Genomic DNA, 27,244 nt, shown 5'->3' with positions numbered 1-27,244 from the left:
TCTCCATTAAGTGTTGTTTTTCGTCCATCCCTTTCATCTCGTTTTTCCATTCATCTGTTTTATCTGCAGCTTTTCGAGTTCCACCAAAGGCTATTGACCCCTCTCCTAGAATAGAGCCGCTCCATCCATTGAGTCACACTGGCACTTTAACTTAATGGCTGATCTCACTTCCTCTATTGAAGCAGATGGTTCCTAAACAGTCCAGACCTCATCTTAAGTACCTGTCAAAACGGAGCACCGTCACATTAAGTGTAGAGTTGAAAGAACCTTATCAGAATCTGGTTTAGAGTCTGTTTTTCCTCTCTCACCTGACATTTTTTTTTCCCCTCTCTCTCTCTCTCTCTCTCTTTCTCTGTCTCTCTCTCCATGAGCTCTCTCAAGGGTATATGGTGGCCCGGAGGGGCATAGCTTAAAATACGCTGACAGTCCGTCGACATTGATTCTAAAAATAGTGGGCCTGTACTATTGCAGGTAACAGGGACACCTCAAAGACAAACTATGAGCTGTTCTCCTGAAATTCACTCACTGTGCTGTCCATCTACACAGTCCATTCCATTCCGATATTGTTCTACAGCAGAACAGTAAAATAGTGGTTGTACATTTTATTATTATTTATTTTTATTTAACTGGTTAAACTTTTTTTTTTTATTTACTTATTTAATTTTCAATAAAAGCTTCCAAATGTTTGGAAACGATGATAAGTGGTTATTTTCATTGGGAGGGGGAAAAAAACAATATTATTGTTTTATTTGTATTTTTGTATGTTTTCTCTATCATTCAAATTGTTGGGGTTGGTAAGATTTTTAAAATGTTTTTTAAACATTTTGTGTTGCTTAATATGTTTGTGGAAACTTAGATTTATTTTATTTTTTTCAGGATTCTTTGATGAACCAAAAGTTCAAAAGAACCGTATATATTTGAAATAGACATTTGTTGTATCATTATAAATGTCTTTACTTGCTGAATAGAAATATTAATTCCTTATCCAAAATCTACTGACCTCAGACTTTTGAAATGTAGTGTAATTTGGTTTTATTTTTATGTTTTGTATTTATTTAATGTTATTTTTTTTTATATAAAAATATACACATTTAAATGTAACAGTTATGAGATTTCCAAACATTTGAAAGCATAGTTATATACCCTATTTCATCATTTTTACAGGGGACTTGCAAAGCTTATTAAAACAATTTTCAAAGGCAGCATTGAACCACCTCAATGGAAGAAACAGATTTACTGCTCAATACTTTTGATTACCTGCTCAATGCTTTTTATGATGCTAAATATACACTCCTCAAAAAACAGGTTTACACATTATGAGCACTTTTATGCAGTAAAGTGTTGGTTTGTGTACGTTTTTTAACACCACAGCTACAGTACGGCCTCTTCAGTGCAGTAGAACCTCTGTAAAAACATAGCAATTAAAAACACGGGTCATCCCTCCATGACCCTGTACTTTAATAGAGAGGTGCTGCATGCATGATTTCATGATTTATTTTGATGCTCCATTTTACTGTCGCTTTCCTCTTCACCTGTAATGAGTTATTTTTAACGTAGCATGAATGGAAGGTGGAAGCGCCTCTGTGAACTGCGTAGGATGAGCTATCAAAACATCGCTTTTCACTGATGGAAAAAAATGAGCAAATTTTTCTAAGCTCAAAAACGGCTATGAAAACTAAACAAAAATTAACTGACACATACTCTTGGTTAATTTGTTTTGTGGAAGTTTTATTTTTAGGTGCAGAAGAGGTGAGTTTAGGTTGGGTTTGACGGAAAAATAGACCTCAGGCTTAGATAAGAATATTTTTTTTTTGCTTGGCATGAGTGTTTGAAATAAACAGGGCTAAGAAAACAAATCAGCTTCCCTTGAGAGAGAGTAAAGGAGGGTCATGGACTCCGGAGGTACAGCTGAAACTCAATGCTGGTCAGGGTTAGAGGGTAAGTTGCATCCCCCCGGCCCACCTGTTAGGAAGTCATTCATTTCTATTCCTACACCAGCACTCTCTCCCTTCTCGCCAGTCTCACTCTTCCTGATTCAAATGTTCTCTGTCTTCTCCCAAAGCTCTTTAGTTTTGTTGATTGTAAAAGCTGGACAAAGAGACACCTTTTATGTTAACTTAATTTCAATGATTTTTCACCATATTTTTTTTTTTTTAGCTTTTCCAGATGAAACTGACCCAAACTCAATATTAAACTGTATCATGTTAAATCAAAAATCCATTATTGTTTGAATGACCTTTGTACACTTGAACTTCTTCCTATTATACTTTTCACACTCTTTTCCTGTTTGTTTTTCCTGAAGTCTTAAGGCCTGTTCACACCGGGACGAATTTCGCGCGCGATATTCGCCGACGTTTAACGCCTCGTGACTAAACAAAGGGCGCCAATGTGAGTGTGCACACCGACGCGAAAAACGCCACGCGTAAAAGCATCATTTTTTAAAAAACGCCTCGGGTTCGTTTTTTAGGTTTGACGCTCCGCGTCAAAAACTATACGACCAATGAGAATGGCGCTTTTGCACACGTGTCTGGAGCTTCTGAAGTTACAGTAAAACACAACTTGGGGGCGCTCAAACACAAAACTGTCTTGCTGAGCACACATACGTAACGGCGAAGAAAGATATACGCCAAGTAGCGTCTACACTGCCGGGAAGAAATAAGACGAAGAAGATGCAAGGCAAGATGAATGTAGAGTTTGCTGGTCTCGTTGGTGTCGGAACACAAAGAACTATATGACAAACGCGACAGCGATTACAAAAATCTTGATAAAAGAGAACTGTATTTCTAGTATAAAAAACTGTTTACATTAAGCGCCATCTAATGTCAGGGAATGAATTTGGCATGTTCACTCGGCTCATAGTCAGCGAAAATCGCTTGGGTGTGAACACAAAAAACGCGTTGAAAAACGCTGGCGAATAACGCGCGCCGATATTCGTCCCGGTGTGTACGGCCCTTTACAGTGCGGCCCTCCCTGTCTCGTTCTCTCACACCAACCCTTTCCGACTCTGTTTTCCTTTCTCTTTTACGCAAACACCACATGCATGCCAGCAGCACCACTGTTCCCTGTTTGGCGTCAGCTGGCTTCGGCAGCTCACGATGAAACACGCAGGGAATGTCTGTGACCCTTTGAACCTCGACCCTTCATGTCCCGCTCTCCTCTAAGCCCCAATATCCACCTCCAGCCACAGACCCACGAGGGCTGTCAGGCGCCTCTCTGCCAACCCGTCCGGGCCTTACAGTCTTAATCCTGCACAAGTCACAGCGTTCTTTCTTTCCTCTGGGAAATGTTAGCATTACTCATTCTGTTTCTCCTCTAACCCTCACACCCTACTCCCTTGAAGATGAGTGGAAGTCTTCGGGTTGAACTGGGCCTGGGGGGCTTTGACAGGAACTTTGAAAGGAGGCAAGGCCCAGCTGAAGTGCACTTTACCATAAAGCTGCACATTCCTTCCAGGGCCTCCTCGTGTGAGAGCAGTGAGTACACCAACAGCATTATTCACATCTATCTCGAGCACTCTCCAAATATGCAATTGAGGTCAGTGCAGTCCTTATCTCAAAGTGTGTTAAAGTCTGTTTACACATGACCTTTTAACCCCTCAAACACTGATTTAAATGCATTTCCTTGGCGTGATGTTCTGCTTTCCCTAGCTGATATTAATGCAACCTATAAAAGAGATTTTATACAAAAAGTCTCTTTTTTGTTGTTGTTGTTGTACACCAAGATCTAGTGAAGGGAACCAGTTTTAAAGATGAAAACCAATGAAATCCTGCAGTGGTTTCCGAGTTATATGGTAACATTCCTGTTGTCTTGCTGGCTCACAATTAGTGACAAACTCATTGTGTGTCATAGTTTCCCACAGCTAATTTGCATTAGATTTTGTATTAGCAAGTTCGAAAGCAGATTATCCAGCATTTGTGTATAGCCATGAGGTTTAGCTCAAATTAAATCCCACACAGTGACCCTCTTGTTTCCGTGTATTTGTGAATTTACCTACATTGCTTTCTGATGTTTGTAAGTGACTTGTTTTGCTGTTTTTAAACCTGATAGCAAGCAGTAATTCAAAAGGTATTACACCAGTTAACCAAAAAAAAAAAAAGCCTGGTGTACATGAAGGGATTCGTGTATTTTTGTATATTCATGTTTGCGTGCTAACCATGTTGTTCAGAACTAGAATGATCAGGAATATATCTCAATAGTTTATTGGTAAGACGTACCATAATCTTAGGATCCATGATGAATTGGATCCATATCAGTTATTGACCTCAATTATATCCAGATTTATTTCTTGGTTGATATTAGATATTTTAATTGTGCAAGCTCATGTTCTCTATTTTTTCATTTTGATTACGTTTGTATAAGTGTAGAAATCACTGTACAGTAAGGTTTCATTTGTTAACATTAGTTAACTACGTTAGAGAACATGAACAATACTTATACTGATTTATTAATTTTAGTTAATGTTAGGTTCAACACACTTCGTTAAAGGTAAACCCCACCCCAAAAACAAAATAATATATCTTTAAAGGGATACTCCACCTCAAAATTAAAATTTAGTCATTAATCACTTACCCCCATGTCGTTCCAAACCCGTAAAATCTTAATTCGTCTTCGGAGTACAGTTTAAGATATTTTGGATGAAAACCGGGAGGGCTGTGACTGTCCCATAGACTGGCAAGAAATAACAGTGTCAAGGTCCATAAAAGGTATGAAAGTTGTCTTCAGAATACTCCATCTGCCATCAGGCGTGAAATCTGGGTTATATTAGATGGAGTATTCTGACGACGACTTTCATACCTTTTTTTTCCTGATTATTGTCAGTTTATTTAGACAAAATTGTACCTTAAAATAAATAAATGATTATTCCACTGCAACCAGCAGCCCAAAGGATGAGGTCTTTTGCAAATATGAAATTCCTATTATAGACCGTTGTATTATGTAAATATGATTTATATGATGAGCAGACAGGATAATTGTAGCCAATGTGGGGCCCCTTTTTTCCATCAGGCCCAGAAGCTAGATCACCATTAGCACAGAACTGAGAGAAACCTCCTCAACCTGAGAAATGACCCAGGGTCAGAATCTCTCCATCTGTCTGCTCTCTTGCACTTGCAGTCCTTGGAGAACAATGGAATGGTTCCAACTGGCAACTGTTTTTGTGTGTTTGTTGTATCAGAATGATTTTTGGAACTTGTGTGTGAGAGTGTATGTAATTCACAGGATTGGTGTCATACAGGTTTTATTGTCATGATTTGTTTATTACTGTATATACTGTTTCATCTACAGTATAATGTAGAAACTACAGATTTTGGGGGGGGGGGGGGAATTATGCACATATACACATACATATTTTTTCCCAGTATCTGGATTTTTAATTGATTTAATACTATTGTATTTTGTATCTGATACTATTTCAGATGCCTGATTCTGAAAAGCTAAACCTCAAACACATTGAATAGCTGGGGCTCATTTGGAAATAACAGTCCTCCCACATCAGAAAAGGACCAGGTATTTTACTATTCACAGTTTCAAAACATGCGAAATGACTGGAAAATTTAACGTAACGATCATCGACTCCAATTTCGAATACCTTTTTATCTTCCTGACCCCCTCTGACTCTGACATCCTTCCAGACCTTGAGTTAGAATATCAGACACTACAGCCCTCTGAAATCTCATTATCCTTCTTCATTGGCCATTGTATGATTGTATTTTAGAAACCTGCACCGCTGCTGGGGGGAAAATTGGTTGCTTGCTTCACCTCTGCTTCCCCCACATCTCTCATGAGGACTGCATTCATCCCACTCGCTCTGCCACTTTCTCTTTGTGCTATTTACAGACTACCTCATGTGAGGGCAATGAGTTAGGAAACGCGCTTAACAAGCGCTTCGCTGATGTTCCTGATTTTTGCATGGATCAATTAGATTAGCCAGAATCAAATTACAGGATGTGTATCCCTATAATTGGCTGACACGGCAGAAGTCAGATGTCCTGCAATGTTCTCTCTGTGTTTTGGAGAGTTGACACTGCCCTAATTTTCTTACTTTTGCTCAGCCAGATGTGTTGGGGGTTAACCTGGGAGGCTCATATATGAATACTGTATATAATACATAATGGAGGGTTTACATCATGAAATGTAGACACAGGTAATCATAACTAACTTAAATCTGGCTAGACAAACTATAAGCTTTCAAATTACCACTCTATCTATGTTATAGAGATGGGTAGGATGCCCAACTATTCATCCAACAACTGCGCTGGTGGATGATTTTAGAGATGCTGAGAGGGTTTTCAGCATGTTATTTTTAACATGCAGGTGAACTCCTTTTTCCTTTCAGCCAGTAATTCAGATTTCTGCTTACCCTGCCAAAATTTTCACTAACCTCAACATAAAATACATACATACATTTAAAAGTCTTTATGAATTATGATTTTATATATATATATATATATATATATATATATATATATATATATATATATATAATCTAATATACATTAAATAAATATTTTTTGCTTGCATTTTAAATGTATATTTTTCAATTTATAATTTAATAATAATTTGAATACTGTATATTTGAAAATGATCTAGTATTATGCATTTTATTCACACTGATTCTTTTAATTACATTTTAAATAAAGTTTAAGTTAATTTAATAAACAAACTTTAAATTGTTGGATTGATTTTGCAATGTTTAAAGTGATTTATAATTTATAAACTAATAGTTTTGAAATATTTGAAAATAAACACTTAACAAATTTATTATAATTTTTTACACTGATTGTTAGTCTTTTCAACTTCAACACACTCACACACACATACACAAACACACAGACATACAGTGTATATATATATTATATAATATATATATATATATATATATTATATATACACACACACACACAATAATAATAATACAAATATAAAAAAGTAATAATAAAAGTAAAAAAAATAATAAAATAACTTAGAAAAAAAATATATTAATATAAGATATAAAATAATAATATTATTTTATAATAATTGTAATTTATAAGTTTTAAAAGCAAAAATTTGCAAATTGCAACCAAACATCACAAAAAGATAGCCCTGACTCAATAGGCCATCTGCATTGCTGCCATTTGTGTATCACTGTTTGTATTTGTGTATCACCCCATTGTGAAAAAACAGGTGTTGTGGAGTATAGTTGGGGTTAAAAAGGGGTCATCAGGCCAAGTGATGATCACAAGTAAGTGAAGCCATTATAGAGGTCACTCAGCAGAAGCCCTTGTTGAATAAGAGACCACAGGAAGAACCGCTTTGAATTAGAAATTACTGTATTGTTGAGCCCACTTTGGGTCAGGGAAGTCCTCTGTTGCGTGCTTTGTTCTGTTGTGGTCATTGTCGTAAGACCAAGATTAAAATGATAAAAGTTGTTTTACGGCCACCCTTGTCTGTTGCATCCCCTTTTAACACTGGAATCTTTTATTGACTTACTGTAAATAGCCTTGGGTTTCGGGTGAACCACAGTAATGGGTCTTCGCTGCCTGACCACCTTTAGTATTGCCATGCAAAAGCACAAATGTAAACAGTGGCTCTTACTTTAGGTTGCAGAGGGAGGATCTGCTTGACCTCAACCTAACCTTCAAGGAGATGATGGAAGAATTGTGGAGGGATGGCGTATGTGACTCTCTCATGTTTACTTAACAAAGTGTGTCTACATTTTTTCCAAGCCAGTGCTGGAAAACATCCGCATCTCCTCATGTCGGTCCTCTTTCCCATATTTCTCTTAACCCGCATTGACCCCCTCGAGGCCGCAGTGGGTCAAGTGTCAAACCCAAAGCTCATTCTAGACATGCCACACCATTTTCGCTTCCTGTGTTTTTTTTTTTTTTTTTTTTTTTTACTGCTTACTGATATCCATCACTCTAGCACATGGAAGTGATGGAAAGGAGATGCCGTCTTTTTTTTTTTTGGTTAGGGATAAAATTGGCCACTAGTTTCACACCTTTCAAGTAGTAGGTGTATGTGATATGCCAGAGATGCCCAAACTCTGTTCCGGTTGCAATCTTACTAACTTCTCCTGTCTGGAGAATGATGGGCTGTCTGCTTAGCCTTGCTCTGGGAATGGCATGCTGTAGTCTGAGCTTAAGTGTCATGTTTAACATCCTCTCTAGCACTGGAAAAATGGGATTCCATCCATCTTGTACTATGTACTTCATTCTCATGGGTGCAGGATACTGAATATTATGTCCGATATGATACATTTTTTTATGGCAACTGTTATTATTACCTCTGCTACAAATTTTATTAATAACAATATATAAATATTAAACAATATATAATACTTAAAATATATTATTATATTGTTATTATTACTGCTAATAGTAATTCTATTAATAACAATAATATATAAATAACAATAACATAATAATTACTATATTTCATACATTATTTTTACATCTACTAAAATAATAAGCAAGAATAATAAGATGCTGTACATTAATTTTAACAATTATTATTACTATTAATATATTAAAAATAAAGCAAAAAGTCAAAAAAATACATTTAGTTAAAAATATTTTGAGGATTTAATAAAAATATATTTAACTCTGTGATTGACTTATTATTGTTTAGAGATTAACTTTTGTGTTTGTTACTTGACAGCAGATGTAATTTTAACATTAAAAACAGTATGACACATCCCTAATTCTAAAAAAAAGTAGCTTTCTTAATTTCAATTAGTTGTTAACAGATAGATCCTGAATGTAATGTTGTCTGAATTTTCACATTTGACCAACAGCAATTGTTGCTACCATTAGTTTTTCAAGCCTGTATAGTCCGAATAGGTCATTAGTCTTTTTTATAATGAATAAATTAAATTTCCTCTGTTTATCAGCTTCACTTGAAATGTGATGACTCTTTAGCTTTTTTAATGTAACATTAATGGAATTCACTGGCCTTTTGAGGCAACAAATTTAAGCAGACTTCTCTAAAGCTGTCTGGTTTGGACTAATAGGTTTTCAGAGAAATCAAATTGTTAAAATGATAAAAAAAAAAAAAGACCAATATGGGCATGATTTTTCTGCGTTTAGCCTAATCGGCTTGAACTAGAATGAAAAGGTTTTACTGTCTGATTCTTGCCTGTGCTGCTTGAGCAACACTAACAAAATAGTAATTCTTCACTATAGTGAGACGGCATGAGAGCTTACTGAAGGCTAGAGGCCCTCAATTGATCACAGAAAGCAATGTCTATATTGAATATCCTAGACTTTCCATTTATTTCGGACTTTTAAACATCATTATTTGACTCATACATGGCAAACCACACACAAAAACACCAAGCAGCAAGTGGAAGAGAGGCACCTGTAGTTTTACACGTTTTCAATTTGAATTGCAGATGTCATACCTATTTAGAGCAACAGGAAGCTCTTCTCAGTAATCTGCCGCCTCTGGCACCAGCTCAAATGAAAGGAAAGCACAGGGAGCCTTGATATTCTGCTTTATGGGGTTTGACCTATGGATATGCCGCACTCATGAGCCAGTGGCCTTTTCACATAGTGACACTATTCTGAGACTCCTCACCCGCCAATATCATCTCATCTCTGCATTCTCATCTCTCCAGCGTCACATGGAACGTGAGAGCATCCACACTGCTGGGGAAGCACTGTGCCTCTGGAGACACATGATGTATTGATTTCCAAATAATTTAAATTTTGCATGTAAGCTTAAGTAATAGAGTAATACTTTAATAAATTAGGGATGTGTAATATATATGTACTATATTAATTATTGGAAGGTAATTAGAGATTTATTTTAGTTTAATATTATTATTTTTTTAAATGTATCAGTATCTGTCACTATTGGAATTTTAATTGTGCATGCTCATTTCCTCTATTTTTACATTTCAATTTCCTTTGCCATCATCTAACAGCAGTTAATCTCTTTAATTAATTACTTTAATTAATCAAAAAAATTAATCTTTAATCATTTATTATTTATGCTGTTAAATGTAATTTTTAACTAATCTCAGAAATATTAAATGTATATGTTCTTTCAATCTTAAAATATAAAATCTATAATATTTTTTTTACCTTTTAATTTAATATTAATAATAATAACTACTATATGTATCATTTAAATGTGATTCATTGTATAATTTAAAATGGTTTATTTTTACTAGTAGGGTATTTTAATTTAATTTAAAAAAGCTATTTATCATTATCTACCATAAAAATTATTATCAGTTTATCAGTACTAGCTGGAATTTAATATTAGTCCATCTATTTTTAATATCACTGAACAATTTTTTATTGGTACATTTTTTAAGATGATTTTACCATCTTGAACGTGTTGCGGGCATTCTGGGATTGCCTTCTCCACAAAAGATTCATGCAGAACTATATAACTTGGCTAAAATTAGGTACCTAAAACAGATACCTTTTGAATCAGCATTTTGGAAGTGTGTTTTTCTAAGTGGGTAATTGGAACAGGTTGAACCATATGCCACAACAGAGTCACCAGCTCCTGTTGCTCTTTAAGCTGATTTGACGTGAAGGTTCTGTCTGACGGGTTTAGGGCAGTAATGGTGGAGCTGAGAGGCTGCATGCTGAGGCTGAGACTCCCTGGCAGAGCTTGGTGAAGGGCAGAGGCTTCAGCTGGACCCTGCGCCACCTGCTGCTGTAGCTGTCAATCAAACGCCTGAAACTTTCAATCTGTCCGCACTATTTTGCTGCAGTGCTGCGAGCTTGTAAGCAGGGATTAGTGAGATAACTTTATGCTCCACTTCAAGTCAGAAAAATTTATTCAAAATAATGGAGGACTGATTTACTTTTGATCCACTGATTTACAGATTAAAAACAACAGTTGGTATTCATTACTAGCTCATAGTTAAGACGTTTTATGTTCTGACTGGTTGTACTTGTTTAATGTATTAAGCACCGTAATGTGGAAATGATTTTCTTTCATGCCAGCTGAGTGTGGTAATTTGGCATGTGTTGCAGAGAGAGGGGGTAAATATAAAAAAAAACTGCCTAATTCTTTGAAAAATCTGATTTAAAATAGGTTTATGATACAAAAAAAAAAAAACACCCCCCTGCCAGTATTAGACTCAGCAGGTAGCAGAAAAGCAAACAGGAGAGAAAGTGCAAGAATTTTTTTTTTCAGCCTGTAGTAAATATGAAGGTCAAAACATTTGAACAGTTTAATTCCATTTCTTGAGTATTTCTTTCTTTTCTAAATATATCATTCTTATTTTTTTATATTAATATTTTATGAAGGAAATAAATTATGAGGGCTTTTTTCCCCCTCATTCATTAATTGTTTTATTTTCAGAGGAATCTTCTACATATGATCAAAATGTATTAATTGGATATTTTATATAAAACATTTATATAATTGCATCGGTTTTAATTCTTTACATTTATTATCAAATGTTATTTATGAATGAATATGTATATATTTATTTTATCAGGGGCACATTATTGAAATTTCTGTCTGTAATAAATATTATATTATTCAAAATGTATATTTATTAATTCTATAATATTCTTAAGATTATGAGGCTCAGGTCAGATCATATACAGGTATAAAGTATACTTGGAGCTGCTCTCCATTATGTACTTGGATTGAAGAAAATGTCCACAGCATTTTCGAAGAAAATCATTTGACACCAGCAAATCTCCAGTAATTGCCACACCACTTTTCAATGATCAAGTACACCTTAACACCAGGGCTATAACCCCACTCACCTCTCCCAATCCTTTCCCAATCTTATTTCCATTTTAGCTTTCAGCATTCTTCTCACAGCAGTGGCTCTTGTGAGTTCACATCTGACAGCGATCGAGGTGTCGCCAGCTCATCTAATTTCATCACGTTTTGCATTTGTGAACTGCGGTTCGTGCCTCACTAATCGCAATGTTCTGATGTAGCTAATATGCATTATGTTCAGTCTAGACCAGTCCACGAGCTTTGGACCAGGCAATTTCTGACAATGTCCTATTCCTAAATGGAAAATCCACAGTATTCTGGCTCTGTCTTAGCTGCAGCTGTGCACAGCCGACGTTGAGCAAGAGAGTTAAAAATTAAAGCAGAAGTGGGTGATGGAGAGAGAGGAAAAAAGAGAAGAGGAGGGGGTGAGATCAGAAACAGAAGTGCTGAATGCACCTTTAAAATAAGTGGAAGTGCAGCGAGGATGGCGACAGGGTGGGACAAAATGTTAGAAATAAAAAATGATGCAATTGAATTACACATGCCAATTGTTACTTTTATTAGAATAATTATTATTTTGCAGCATCTTGTGCTATAAGTAGTGTTTTTTGGACACCAAGTAAAAAATAGTTCAAATTTGTATCCTGTTTTATATTATTATTATTATTATTGTTGTTGTTGTTGATGTTGTTGTTATTGTTTTTAATAATTAGTTAAAAAAATAATAAAAAAGTAAAAAAAAAAAAAAATTCATAATGTTTATATATTTGGTTATAATAATAAAAATTATAAGCAAGTGGACAGCATATTCCTAAAATATTATATTAAATATATATATTAAATATATATATTTTTTTTGTTCTTTTTTTTTTTTTTTTTATATAAAACTAAAACTATATATAAATGAGATTTTATGCATGTATGATTTTTGTAAAATTGTGTCAGTTTTAATTAATTACATTTCTTATTTGTTACATTAGGTTTTTTAGGTAGTCGGTGGCATTATGTCAAAGATATGGTATGTTAGCCCTAATTTAGCTAGAAGATGGGAGTGTATTCTGTCACGATCAGTCCGTATGCGCACCCACGAAAAGTATTCTAATAGCTTCATAAAATTAAGGTTGAAATGGACTGTTAACGTTGTCCTTACTACCTTTCTTGGGCCTTGAACGTGAACGTTCCCTTGCTGTCTATGGAGGGTCAGAAAGCTCTCGGATTTCATCAGAAATATCTTTATTTGTGTTTCCGAAGATGAATGAAGGTCTTACGGGTTTGGAACGACATGAGGATGAGTGATTAATGACAGAATTTTCATTTTTGGGTGAACTATCACTTTAAACAATTTTATCTGCTTTAATTGTAATGTTTGACAGTCAGCCTCTGGCATGTCATATAACCTTAGTCCCACTTTCTTTTCACACGTTTTATGAGAGTTTTGTATGACAAAGCTATTAACACAGTCAGAGCTCCCACTGTCACTTAAGATTGCACAATGTGCCACATGTACAGCACACAACACAGCCTTTGTGTCAAACGTTTTTACAACATAGTAGTACATCATGTTCTCATTTAACCTTTTGTAAGTGCTTTCTTATCTTTTTTCTCCCACACATAAAAGAACATTTGATTGTGAGGCCAAAAAAGCAGAAGAGAGGATGTGGACTCTCTCTTGGTGTGACCAACAGTTTGCCGATGGGGGTTTGATCCAACACGTTTCAATGAGGTGTCAGCTGGCTGCGTGATATCTCCTACTGATAGCAAAGTTTTTACAGGCAGTGGGCTGTTGACCCTGATGTTAATCATTGGCTGTAAGATCAGTAGGGTTGTTCATTAAAGCCAAGATAAGCACAGTGTTTTAAGTGCTCATTGGACAGCCAGGTTTTTTTTTTTTTTTTTTTTTTTTTTTTTTTTTGTACATTGCAGTTCCTGAATTTCCAATACTATTGGACTTTGGCTCTTTTCTTCATCCTTTGCTTATGCAACCTGACTGATATGTGATGATAATCAGCATGTGTGTGTTCATAACCTTTTATTTTTTTTCTGTGAATAGTTTGGTTATTGGTACCAGTCTGGCTTTGGCTCTTCACTGTGATGTGTAGAAGTCCCTCATTATAGTAATAAATATAGTTGAATGACCTCATGTAAGGACAAAACTTTTTTTGGCTGCATAATACAGTTTTTGTTTCTATTTGGCTAGTTTTAGTTTGAGAGGACAGGAAATGATGAAGAGGAAAAAACATGATTATAAAAGCCATACTTTTTTTTCACTGGGATGATATGACCACCTATTTAATAAATTATAATAAATTATTTCAAAATTAAATTGAAAGGCAAAAAATGCATATAAATAGCAAAGTTAAATTATACAGTGAAAAGAAAAATGTGTGTGTGTTATATTAAATATTTATATACTTGTATTGTATATTGTATGTATATTTAAGTAATAGATAATTTGTTGTGTTTCTGTATATTTTTTTATATTAATATTTTATAAGGGAAATATGAGGAAATATATAGTATAATTGTTTTATTTTCATTTTTATCAATTTATTTTAGAAAAATGTCTCATAAAATATAAATATACAATTTTACATTTTAAATTTCCCTTCTTCCTGTTTGACTTCTAAAAACAGATAGCAAAAGAACGAAGCAGCGACAGGGAAGTGTAGCACAGGAAGTTAAACGTATCTTGAAAGCAGTCCGTGCAACTCGTGTGGCATTTTTCCAAGTCTTCTTAAGCCATACAATAGCTTTGCGTGGCAAACAGACTGAAGTTTAAATCGTTAATAACTTTTCTTTGAATCCAGGTAACTGTAAACCGTTGTGACCAAAATTGATTAGTGAATTCAGTCTGATTAGTGAATCATTCAATCTCAAACTCACCATACCTCTTTCTGTTTTCCCCATTCCTGCATGACCCACATCTACAGTGCTCTTAGCAAGCGGAAGGCAGTAATAATCAATTACCCACAGGGAGAACTGTGACATCAGTTACTCAAAGACAGCCGAATTTAATTTCCTGCCCTCCATCCGCCGCGTAATGCCATGTTAATGGTTTCCTGCTCTGAAACCATTAAGGCCTGCCACACACTGAGCATCAATTGTATCTGCTACGAACAGCACCACAGTGAGCTGACCTGACACAAACCACTTCTCTCTGCTATAGATTGTAGAGTTTAAACGGTACACTGAACTAGCCTTTCCAGCTTTCTTGCTTTTTCAATTCAGTTTATTACACTGATTAGGTAGCATTGACAATGTTTCTGCAATGTTATTTTTTCTATTACAATATGTATTTTCTGTGAACTTTTTAGATTGAGAAACACCAACGTCCCAGTTCTGAACTAATCATTCTTTTTGAATGTTGATTGTTTGCAATGAATTGGTCAAAGAGTTTTAGTCTGAATAAAAATAGCCTTTATGAATTAATGTTTCATATTTATCAAAAAGAAGCCAAATTGTAGCATTTAGCATGTTTTTGTTTTAAAGCTTGTACTGTACTGTACTTAACGTTATCCACTGTAAACGATAATTTATAGCTTTAGCTAGCTTCATTTTCTGAGTTTGCTCAACACTGAGGCTGACTATGTGTCATGCAAAGCCTGTTTTTAAGATCTATGTTTTTATCCACTCCTACAGTGGCATTTTACCCGAGTATACAGTAGTAAACGAATTTCTGTTTGTGTCTTTGTTATGGCAAATTAAAATAGTGCATAAACTGCACCTTCAAGACTTAACCTTCATTTTTCTCCCAGTGACTCATCTGTGCCTTCTCCGAGGGGCTAAATTTCCTCCTACACATTCTCTGTTGACACCACCACCACCTACAACGCAGCCTGTATGTTTAACCTTGCCTGCATTCTAGGCAACAGGGCACAAACAGTAACAAATGAAGCCACGTCCCAGACAAAACAAGCATTTCAGGTGGTGTGCAACGAACTTTGGTCTCACTCGCAAAGTTATTTAATGCTGACTTTTTCCATCACGACTCTGCCGAGCACCGTGAGTCACAGGCTCTTGAGTGTAAAATGAACGGAGGTGTTTGAATGCTGTAGATAGGGAAATGATGGACATGGTTTCCAGGAACTTGCTTTACTGTACTCTTCATATTCTTTGTGAAAAATGGAAAAACAGCAAAGCTACAGTATCAGCAAAGCTAAAACTGATTCTCAGGCTTAGATCAAGTATGAGTATTTATTTCTTTCAAAGAAAAACATTAAAACTTTGGGGTCAGTAAAATATTTTTCTTTTGCAAGAATAAAAGACTATTCAGCTGCTTTAAACTGATCAAAAGTGACAGTAAGCACAAATACATGCTGTTCTTTTAAACTTTCTGTTCCTCAAAAAAAAAATGTATCACAGCTTCCACAAAAAAAATATTTAAACATTGATAATAATCAGAAATGTTTGTTCTTAGCTACAAATCAGCATATTAGAATGGATTTCCTGAACGATCGTGTGAACACTGAATCCTGGAGTTAGGGCTGCTGAAATTCAGCTTTGCAACACAGGAATAAATTACATTTTGCAATACATTAACACAGAAAACAATTTAAATTCATTATAATATTTTACTGTATTACAAATATGCCATATACTACTACTGCTACTACTACTATACTACTAGAATAAACTAATAAAAGTAACGCGGCCCGTTCGCTGTGGTGGGCAAGTTTTGCACCTTCCTAAAGATGGCCCTGATGTTCTGCCTTAACCCCACGTCAATGTCACCCAACCTTCTTGATGCTCAATCACCACAAGGACATGCCCTAAATTTCTTTCAAAAAAAAAAAAAAATATATATATATATATATATATTTCCTATAAACATTTTATTTTCATTTTTCATACGTTTTGGTTTTGTGAGCATTCCTTCAAAACCAGATTTTAGGGCACTTGGAACCATTTAGGTGTGTGTGCGCAGAGATGCGCCTGATGCCACTCATCCCAGTTCTGTGGTATCTGAAACTGTGCCTCTGATGTAGGAAATTGGTCCCAGAAGAGCAGTATTCGTTGTCCCTCTTTGCCGGTGTTTTTGTAGCAGGGATCCCCTTTTTCTTCAATAGGAGGACTTTTTGATTTGAGTTTCCACCAGTCGAATTCACCACTCTTCATTCTAATGTAACTGAATTAACAAAGAATCCTCTAATTTATATTACATCATTCTGTCTGATTGTTTTTTAAATCCATAGCTTTATATTCCAGATTGATGAAGCAAGGTTCGTCAGTGCAGTTTTGGTTTGGCATAAGCAAGTTATATCATATCCTGTCCTGTGGAGAGTGATGGCATTTAGTGGTTTCAGGTCACTGCTAGTATCGGCACTCATTGAGAACACAGCGCAATGGCAGAGCAGATGAGAGGGTACTTGACAGAGATCTGCGGGTTTTAAGGGTGTGCAGTGTTTGGTTGTGTTGTTTGTTCCCAATGAGGCGTATACACTTCAGTCACAAGTCGAAAACTGTGACATAACCACTTAGTCACAGAGCTGGTTATAAAATGCTGCAGTTTTGTGCTATCTCTGAAAACGGAGATTTATCTACCCTGAAGCCCAGCGTGTGGGCGCCGCGAAGCGAAATGAGTGGGTTTGATACAAGAACAGACGGAACACATGAGGGGAAAAAGGAAAGCGTCGGTCTGCTTCCGCCTACCCATTGAGTGCGGGAGCCATCTCTGATATTCCAATCTTTCAGTACAGCTTTGTATTTTCTATCTTTTCATATGAAAGACTAACCAAACAGCTCTGCTTTTGAAGCCCATGGTCAGGGTTTGCATGTACATGCGCGTGTGTGTGTGTTTGTGTTTGTCTCAGAAGTGTGTGTTTCTCATTTAGGGACAAAGACCCATTTCAAAGCCCATTCCCTGAGCACTGAAGCACACCAAAGCAAAAGTGGGTCCTCTTTGGGCTTCACCCGTCACCTGACGAGTCCTGTGTGAAGCTCATGGTTGCTGCAGACAGCTGGTGGTCTTGGTCTCCACTGACAGGATGTGGCCTCCGACATTCAGAAGTGAAAGAGTGTTGGTTTCACTTTTTTGTGTGGTTGTTTCACTTTCCACTAGTTAGTAGCCAAGCATGAGGGGTCAGATCATAAAGAAGTGTCCAGAGTTGGCTTGCAAAAATAGCCGTCATTGATGTAATCATTGAAATAGGAACAAAATGAAGATAACATGACATAGCGGTCATACTCAGATGGAGAGCTGTCCAGACTGTAATGTAACCGACTTATCATTCACTGGCTGAATTGACATGTGTTTGTGCAATGCAAATTTAATTTTTTTGATACATTTTTATAGATTATGCGCAGTGTTTTATATGTAAAGATTGTAACACATTATTTGCGTATTATATATAATTTTTTTTCCACAAATTAATATTAACTTTTCTAATATTTCTTATTAATTGTAAATTATTTTTATTTTTTAGGAATTTCATTGAGCATTAAGAGTAAAATAATTAAAATAGAAATAATACTGTCTTTTAAAATATTTAATATTATGCTCTTTTAAAGTAATATTTTATTAGTCTCGTATCCTGCTAAATCACAGCACAGAAAAAGCTATTCAGTTCTAAAACTAACAACCCCTGAACAAAGCATTTTTGTGGCCGGCATGTTTTTTTTTAAATTGCAATGAATATGAAAATTTTTTTTAAGTTTAAAAAAAAAAAGTTAAAGTTCCTAACGTTAAAGTTGAGTCTTAAATTTGAGTCTTTATATAGGGCCTTTCGAAAATCCCGGCGAGGAACCTTTTTCATAGTACCGGAACTAATTGTGGAACTACCCACATTATTTAAAACACCTTTTAACGGTACTGTAAACATTGTGTCTACTTATTTAGCAAGTATGACGAACAGCGATAAAACATATACGGACGCAGGCACTTGTAGCAAATGTAAGCACTTGCCAGTTGTCATTGGAGATTCGTAAGTCCTCCTTTTCCGTTCTTTTAATCACTTATACGTATACGTCCAACGATAACATTCCATGTCCATTATTGTGAAACCCGGATGAGACACAAAAAAAAACACCAACGTCTCCTCTCATCACAATGATCCAATGTCCATCCTCTTGTTGTGTAAAACTTTTGTTCTTCTTTGCTAACGTTGTTGAAAGCCACACACAAATGACATCGCTGTCGACCGGCTTAATGTCACTTCCCGGTACACACTGTCGGTGCGAATGCAACCCTTTAAATGGTACTGGGAAACAATTCGCGCAAAATCATCCCAGTACTTTAGTACTGAAAGGCCCTATTGAGTTGCATTTCCAGAACTCTACACTTACTTTTCTTTTTAGGAGCACTTGTGTCACAATGTGTCACTTAATGTTAACTTATTGTTTGTTGAACTGTACTAAATCAATATCACATTTGCAAACTCCCTTAATAATCATTCAGATCTGTTACTCATTTTATTTCATTGCATACTCACAAAAATACATTATAATCAACAAAGCTCCCTAAACTGCACAATGACGCTCTTATTTACACCATCTACACTTTGTTTATAATTATGAGAGGATTCATGAACTTGCATAACTCAGCACTGAACAAAACTTTGAGCAGTGAGTGGATTCTGATTAACATTGTGTTCAAGTAATCAAGATGTACTTTGTGATACAGTACTTAATGCTGCAAAAAAAGTAAAAAAAAAGTAAAAAAGTAAAAGTAAACTTAAAAAAGTTAAGTAGAAACATTTGAAGCTCCCCTGATCAAATATGCCGATCGGGTCAGTTGCATTGGTGCTCCTAAATGTTTTTTTAATAGTCACACGCAGTTGTTTTCGGTCACATTATAGAGCCCTGATTTAATTTTCCGTTTCCAGATGTATAGATTATCTCACAAACTAGGTGAGTAACCTCTCTTTGCATTCTGCCTTCATCGTCTCAGATTCTGATACTGTGCTAGTGAAATGGTGAAAATACTGTGGGTTTAGAGCTCACATTCATTTCCTTCCCAACTTTAATACTATCAACTCTTATTTAATACATGGCAGGAATTTATTTTTCACCGGGCACGGACACATCGTTTGTTCTAATATTAGTGCTAATGAGGAGCCGATGTTGTTGTGAGGAGGGCGTTGAGAAGGTGTCTTCCCCATTTCTTAATGAGTATTATCCGACCCAGACATGAACTTCAGGGGCTGCTCTGATCTTGTCAAGTATCCAGTCATTATGCTCCATTTCCTTAGTGTTCAATGAGTAACAGTGATATTTTCAAAGAGTTGTTGGGGGGTTTCAGTGTTGTTGAGGGAGCTCATAAATATTCCCAATTGCCCAGTGAAGCACCTGCTTAGCGGCCAGCAAGCCTATTGACATAAATTATATCTGCACTGGCATAAAGACCCTCAGTTTGGCCTCGGAGCCTAATGAACATAATCAAAATGCTCAAACTGAAACAACCCACCCCACCCCAAACTCAAAACTCAAACACCAACACTTTACTTAAAACAAAAACAACAAATAATAATAAACCCTGCAGTTCTCAGGAGAGATTGAAGGCAGAGAGATCTGACCTTTCTGCTTTGCTAAGGCAGCATTATGTGTGCTTAAAGCTCTAATGTTAGAGCTGTTACTGCTTTGAAAAGGTTACCTCTGATTTTTCCTGGAAAGCCCTAGAAAAATCATATTATTGGATTTTCTTATGCGATAAGCCATTATGGTCTGTGTCCATATGTACTTACTGCTTGGTCCTTTTTTTATGTGATTCAAATCATACAGCTTTTTAACTGTAAGACTTAAATCAGTATAGTTATTAGCCCCTTTCACACAGTAATAACTGGAAATGACCTTAAGGCCCTGTTTACACTAGTGCGTGTTCATTTTAACATGGCATTTTAAAGTGAAAATGTTCCTCGTTTGCACTTGTATTTTCACTGCATTTCAGAAACGTTCTCCATCCACCTCTACACAAACCCAAACGGTCATGTCACTTGAGCGTTCATGTAGGTACAACGAGAGCATGATGTTATTGTTTACACGGTTGTCGAGGGTACACAGAGCGAATGTGGGGCAGCCCCGCCATCATTTTCAAAAGTCTCCGGTTTGGTCTATTTACACTGTTTTCAAACTAAAAGGGTCCCATGGCAATTTCGAAGTCTCAGTTTTCAAGGGTTCAGAATGGCCAGTAGTGTAAACGACTTCAAACCAAACTACACAGCGCAGAGTAAATGCGTCATCTGTGTCAGAATGGCCTAGAGTAGATGTCTTACATCAGTGCATCTTGTTCTGCATTCACACAGAGCACATCGCCGGTAATTTGCTGGTAATAATGTTACAACTTCTCATACCGGTAAATTGCCAGAATGAATTTACCGGGTATTTTTGTTTGAAAAAAGTCCTGTTTATACTTGATCTCTTAATGGTAATTTACCAGTAAAGACTGTATATGTGAAAAAGGGCTATTGACTGGTTGTTGATATGTGTAGTTAAGGATGTACTTTAGTAGTTTTGTCAGTAAAATTTTATATAAATAATAAAATAATAAAAGTGTAAATTAATTTTTAAATTAACAATTAATAAAACTTATTTATGAAAATATTAGACAAAGTCTTCATCTAAAGTTAAGGCCAGTTTTATTATTGCATTCATGCCACCCTAAAAGTTTTTTTTTAATTTATTTGTGTATTTAAATTATCTAATTGTTTGGCAGTGAAATTGCACATTTTTAGTATGAAATGAAAATTCACCCTATATATTTTCTAAATGTAATTGATTTCATTTGTGAACAAAATCATCCATGCTATGAAGTTATTTTCCAAGGACTACACAGAATACAGAATACACAGAAGAAGATGCAAGGTTTGGACCGTAGCTTGAGTGAGGTCTGAGCATGAAGCGTGTTAAAGAGGCTAGCAGATGTTGCCCAGATGTGGCTGGTGGGTGTCGGAGAACCCCTGAACGGACCTTTCTACACACTGACAGCTTTGTTCACCTCCTCCCCTCCCTTCTTAGGCTGTGATGCTGTCTCTCATGCCTGAGCTTTGAAGTCAGGACGCTGCACAGGAAGTAAGGGGCTGCAATCGATTTTCTCTTCCTGCATTAGGGCAGGAATGTAATGACCCTCCCCTCCTCCTCATCGTGTTCTTCTTCGTCCTCCTCATGTCTCTGTTCTGGAGCTGGTCAGGATTTTGGTTGTATGCATGATGGGTTTACAAAGGCCCCGTGTACTGATTCCATGTTTCCATCATATCTTATTAGCAAAAAGATGATGTTGATGTGGATTTTACTTCTACTACTTTTAATCAAGTGGGTCATTTCTTTGTCAAATCAATCAAATTGCAGAAACTTGCCCAGCTTAAATTTTTGATTTTGCTAATATTTTTTTCTAAAGAATGACAGGCATGACATTGAATGACCCAATGTCATTCCAAACCCATATGAACTTCTTTCATGCAAGGAATACAAAAAGAGAAGTTATTACATAAAATAGTAAAAGTAAATAGTAAAAGTAATGCACTGAAATTTAGGCAAGGGAAATATTCAACTCAAACAGGTGTTTCTGTAAAAAAAAAAAAAAAAATCATTTTGGTGCTTCACTATATACAATGTAAGTGAATGGGGACCAATGTTTTTCGAGCAAGTACCCTAAAAATAGTCCTTAAAAGTCTTATGAAGTCGTGAAATGGCGTAAAAAATTTTTACCTATTTTGGGGTGTTTATTGTTAAACGAGCACCAGGGACATTCTGCTAAACATCTCTTTTTGTGTTCCACAGAAGAAAACATGTCATACAGATATGAAACATCATGAGTAAATGATAACAGATCTTTTAATTTTGGTCCCCACATTCCTCAGGATGTAAGAAGCCATGACAGTGCAACAAGCCGCAGAGATCAGCCCATCTCAAGTCTAGGTTGGACTCATACGCGACCCAGAGAAAAGAGGAGGATGAAGACCAACATGAAAGGCTTCCTGGTGGCATGACAACATCTAGAGAGGAGCACTCTGGTATCCCATCAAGCCTTAATAGCACTCTGGAGAACATTGTGCAGCAGCTGGACATCCTGACCCAGGTGAACTGCTTTTTTGGTCAAATAATCCTGTTTTCCTAGATCTACAGAGCAAATCAGATCAGATGTATTTTGTTTTTCTAGTCAGATCCAGTCCTCACAATCTGGAATTTTGTGTAAGGGCGATAGCTTTCCTCATGCAGAGGAAATTTTAAACGCAAAATTAACTGCATTGACCAACAGAAAGTGATTTGTGCGAACTGTGCTTTTATACATTGCTACACTATTGACAATGAACAATGGACCTTTTTTGTCAGTAAAATGTGACTTTAAACTGTGTTGGTTCTCTTCTCTCAGACCTTTGCTGTCCTCGAAGAGCGTCTTACGCTGACTGAAGACAAACTGAGGACATGCCTTGACAACCAGGTCCCTGCTTCTACAAACAGACACAACAAATTGATGGATCTGATCAGGAAGCCGAGGGACAATCTTTGTGAGGGATACCCCGGTGGTCCTCACTTTCAGTGGTAATTTTCTCTGGCCTGCAGAGGGGGCCTCCAATTCTTCACACGCCAAATTCTTCATCTCTTTTTTTTTTTTTGTTTTAGTTTTAAAGACATCCAGCTGTGTCAATCCAAATAAGAACATTGGACTTAACAATGCAATAAAAAGTACACAAGATGAAAGACCATTTTATTTTTATATTTTTTTTTTTTATATTTATTAATATTTTTTATTTATTATTTTATATTTTTATTTATCAAAGCATTATGAGGGAAGGGCAGCAGGGGGATTTGAGGGATCATACACAGCATGCTCACCCCAAAAAAAAAAAGTCATGGTAAAGCCGAGGACAGCTGCAGCTAAGACAACAAATCCTGGTCATGTTTTGACAACAGCAAGCAAGACATATCAGAAAAGAGACTGATAGAACAGACAAACATGCACAGATTTTTACAGTATCCAGATTGGTTTGTGTCTGCTGCATCACATGTATTATGTCAATATAGACCATTATGAATGAATTACACCTTGAGTCTCTGGTGTGACTAAGTCCCAGGCAGCATGGATGGTTTGTACATGTGCATGTAATATTTGGCTTTTTTTTTATAATTTTTTTTTTTAATTACTCTATTTTTTTTTTTCTTTATTATTTTTTTTTTATTTGAATAAGTGTCCTCAGAGACCACGCTCACAGCCTTGTTTAATCTCTCTCAATCAGCCGCAGCCCTTGTGGCGTTCCTCTGGTTGGAGGTCAGGCGGAAGTAAGTACAGGAAGCCAATGGACAGAAGGGCTCAGCAGTTCTTGTTTGCTTTGTGTCCCGCATCCTTCTGTGTACAGCAGCTCTGCTTAACTCTTCCCAACAGTCTTACATAAAAACAATGCATCCAACGGCAGAGAAAACAATTCATTAGACCAGTTTCCCAAGAAAAAAAAAAAAGAAATACTTTCTAGGGTCACATCATTGAGGATTAGTGACACATCCATTACAGTGGACAGATGATTAAAAGCCATTTATAACCATTCAGAGTGTGATGTTACCTATTACCCTTTCTCATAAGTTAGTTGTATTATCCTCTATATATGTTATGTTTTTATGACAGCATAAAAAAAAAAAAAAAAAATATATATATATATAGATATGGATATAGATATAAAGAATATTATTACAAATTTTCCTGATTTATCTGCAATCTATATTTATATATGACAGAAAAATGTAAATTAATAATTGTAAATACACCCAAAATAAATAATAATTAATATATACATTTTCACTTTCACTATAAATTTCAAATTATGTTTGTTTTAAAACACAACAAAAATATTCCAGTATGTCACTGTTGTTGTGCTGCAAAATTACAACCAAATTTCTCTCCACCACTTCCTGTGCAGCACAGAGTCTCGTACAGACAGCAGGTGTGCTTGTGACCTCTCTGTACAAAACACAAGCCCCTTGTCTCCGGTGGGGTCACCAAAAGAGGGCTAGAGCAACCAACTCATGAATGAAGAACAAAGAGAGGATAATGGAAACATATGCATGTCTGCCGGTGTAAAAGTGGTTGTGTTGGGCTGCCTGCTCAAGCATGTGTCTGTTGTTTATGGATTTGTGCACATGCAGGTCTATTGCAAGACCCCACATATGTGGTTGCTTGCTTATGAGACAAGGGACAAGGTAAACATTATCTTTAGCTCCCCCACAGACATCAGTCTTTCTCCCTTTCCTTCTCCTGTTAGCCAGGCCTGGTTGGCATTAAATCAGAGCACTTTGAGGAATTTCCCTCTGACCTTCTGTTCAAGGAAAAAAAGATAAAGATAGAGTAATTGAAAAGAGCTAGCTCATATTGTTTCTGAAATGCCATCTGCACAAAAGAAGCTTGCTCCATTTTTTTTTTTTTTTTAATTTAGGGGAACGTCTGTTGAGAGGATTTCCATTTTAACAAGATGGTTTTATGAAGCGGAAAGTTTAAAGATGGGTATACACCTGTTGTGTGTCGGAGAGCTTAATTCAGTTCAGTTCAATTCACATTAATTTATATAGCGCTTTTCACGCTACAAATTGTTGCAAAGCAGCTTCACAGAAAATGAAAGTTTCTACATTACATTTAGGAGTAGGATATCAGTGGTGACTGTCAAGGTGATGTACGTATAGCAGATATATTCAGAAAATCATGCAGTTAGTTAATGACATATATTCAAACACACAGTGAACACTATTAACAGCAATGATTATATGCTGTGATCAAACAAATGGGAAAATTTGCTAGTTTTGTATGTTGGTTCAGAGTTAGTGTCATCGGAGTTGCTCAGAGGGGTTGGCATCTTCTCTTCGCAGGTGTTCGGTCATCTCGGATCTTTGTAAGGGCTGAAGACTGAAGCTTGTTTAATTCCTAGTTACCTCAGGGTTTCTATCCCATAGCAGAAACAGAGAAGCAAATACAGAAAAATTACCCTGGCTGCTGTTTAAACTAAGCAAAAAATTATAATGTATTCAAACCAAGCAAAAAATTATAATGTGCATTTCATCAGATATAACTTGAGTACAAGATTATGAGATACATTATGTGAATGCTTGGCTAAAGAGATGTATCTTTAATCTGAATTTAAACAGACAGAGAGTGTGTCTGAACCCTAAATGTTATCAGCAAGGCTATTCCAGAGTTTGGGAGCCAAATTTGAAAATGCTCTACCTCCTTGAGTGGACTTTGCCATCATAGGTACTACCGAGTTTTGCGACCTTAGGGAGTGTGACCAAAAAAATAAATATAAAAAACTTATAACTTATACAGAAGCTAAACCATTTAGGGCCATAAAAGTAAATAGTAATATTTTGTAACTGATATGGAACTTAAAAGGTAGCTAGTGTAGAAATCGTAAAAATTGGGGTAATATGATAAAAATATTCTTGACCTGGTAAGGACTCTAGCAGCTGCATTTTGGACAGCCTGTAGCTTGTTTATTGAAGAACTATAGCTATGGAACTATTAACATGTTCCATAGCCTGGCGCTGTTTTTATTAAGATAGAAGAATGCTGTTTTTTTGTAGCATATGAAATATGATTTTCAAAAGACAAGTCTAACACCCAAGTGTTTGACTGTAGAGGAAGTAGTCTCAGCCTCAGACGTCATGCCCACAGATGTTGGCTGAAATTCTGATGCATACGGCACACAAAAATTGGAAAAACGTTGGGAGTTTCGAAGTCGTCATCATATTGGATAAATTATACAGGATTTCTGGAAGACGTGCATGTCGCCTTCTTTAATGTTGCTCCTGGAAACAAATATGCCTTGATGCTAAACCCTCTCATGTTAGAAGAAAGCCGTCCTGTTTACAACTGTGATAATGAGTGCTTATCAGGATCGACTAAACGCTGGGTTTTTAAAAGTATGTGAAATATTTAAAGTTCTCGGTACAGAATCTTTAAAGTACGTCCAAGAGTTTAACACATGGTCTGTTATTGTGGGGACATTTGGACACCCCTAAACATGATGCGGCACAAATCAAAACATGATTGGTTGCTTTGTCTGTCAGTCTTATGGCCTCTTGGGTGGTCCTTGCCAAGTGGCCAATGTTCCCAGACCTTCTACCGTGAGTCTGAAGGTCCGGCTACACGAGACTACAGAGGAAGTAACAGTACATCCCTATAGATGCAAACTGTAATCTAAGAAATTCTGTGTGTACTGTTTTTTTGGTCCAATAAGTAATATTTCTGTCTTATCCCGAATTTAAAAGGAGTAGATTATTAATCATCCAATCTTTTACATTTTTAACACACTCTGTTAGCTTAGATAATTAAGAAGTTCCCTCTGGTCTTGATTAAATATATAGCTGAATATCATCAGCAGCATAACAATGAAAACTAATCCCATATTTGCTAATAATGCTACCAAGAGGCAACATGTACTGTATATTGAAAATAGCAGAGGGCCTAAGACAGATCCTTGTGGCACTCCATACTTTACTGGCGTTAATTGAGATGATTCCCCGTTTAAAAAACAAAGTGGTAACGGTCAGACAGGTAGGTTCTAAACCAGAGGTCCTCTGTTGTAAAGCACTGCAATGTTTCTTTGGGTGTGATGAATGAAGCTGAATTACAAGACACTGTATAGTCTAT

At 36.2% G+C, this 27,244-nt stretch overlaps 1 pseudogene; it reads left to right on the top strand.

Annotated features, from left to right (window-relative positions):
* LOC122135676 overlaps window positions 1-27,244 on the top strand; it is a 48,681-nt pseudogene that overhangs the window by 7,727 nt on the left and 13,710 nt on the right.

The sequence above is a fragment of the Cyprinus carpio genome, chromosome A25 (genome assembly GCF_018340385.1).
Source record: "Cyprinus carpio isolate SPL01 chromosome A25, ASM1834038v1, whole genome shotgun sequence".
Classification (NCBI taxonomy): domain Eukaryota; kingdom Metazoa; phylum Chordata; class Actinopteri; order Cypriniformes; family Cyprinidae; genus Cyprinus; species Cyprinus carpio.
Note: the sequence above shows the minus strand (reverse complement) of the source record. Positions and strands in the feature narration are given on the sequence as shown.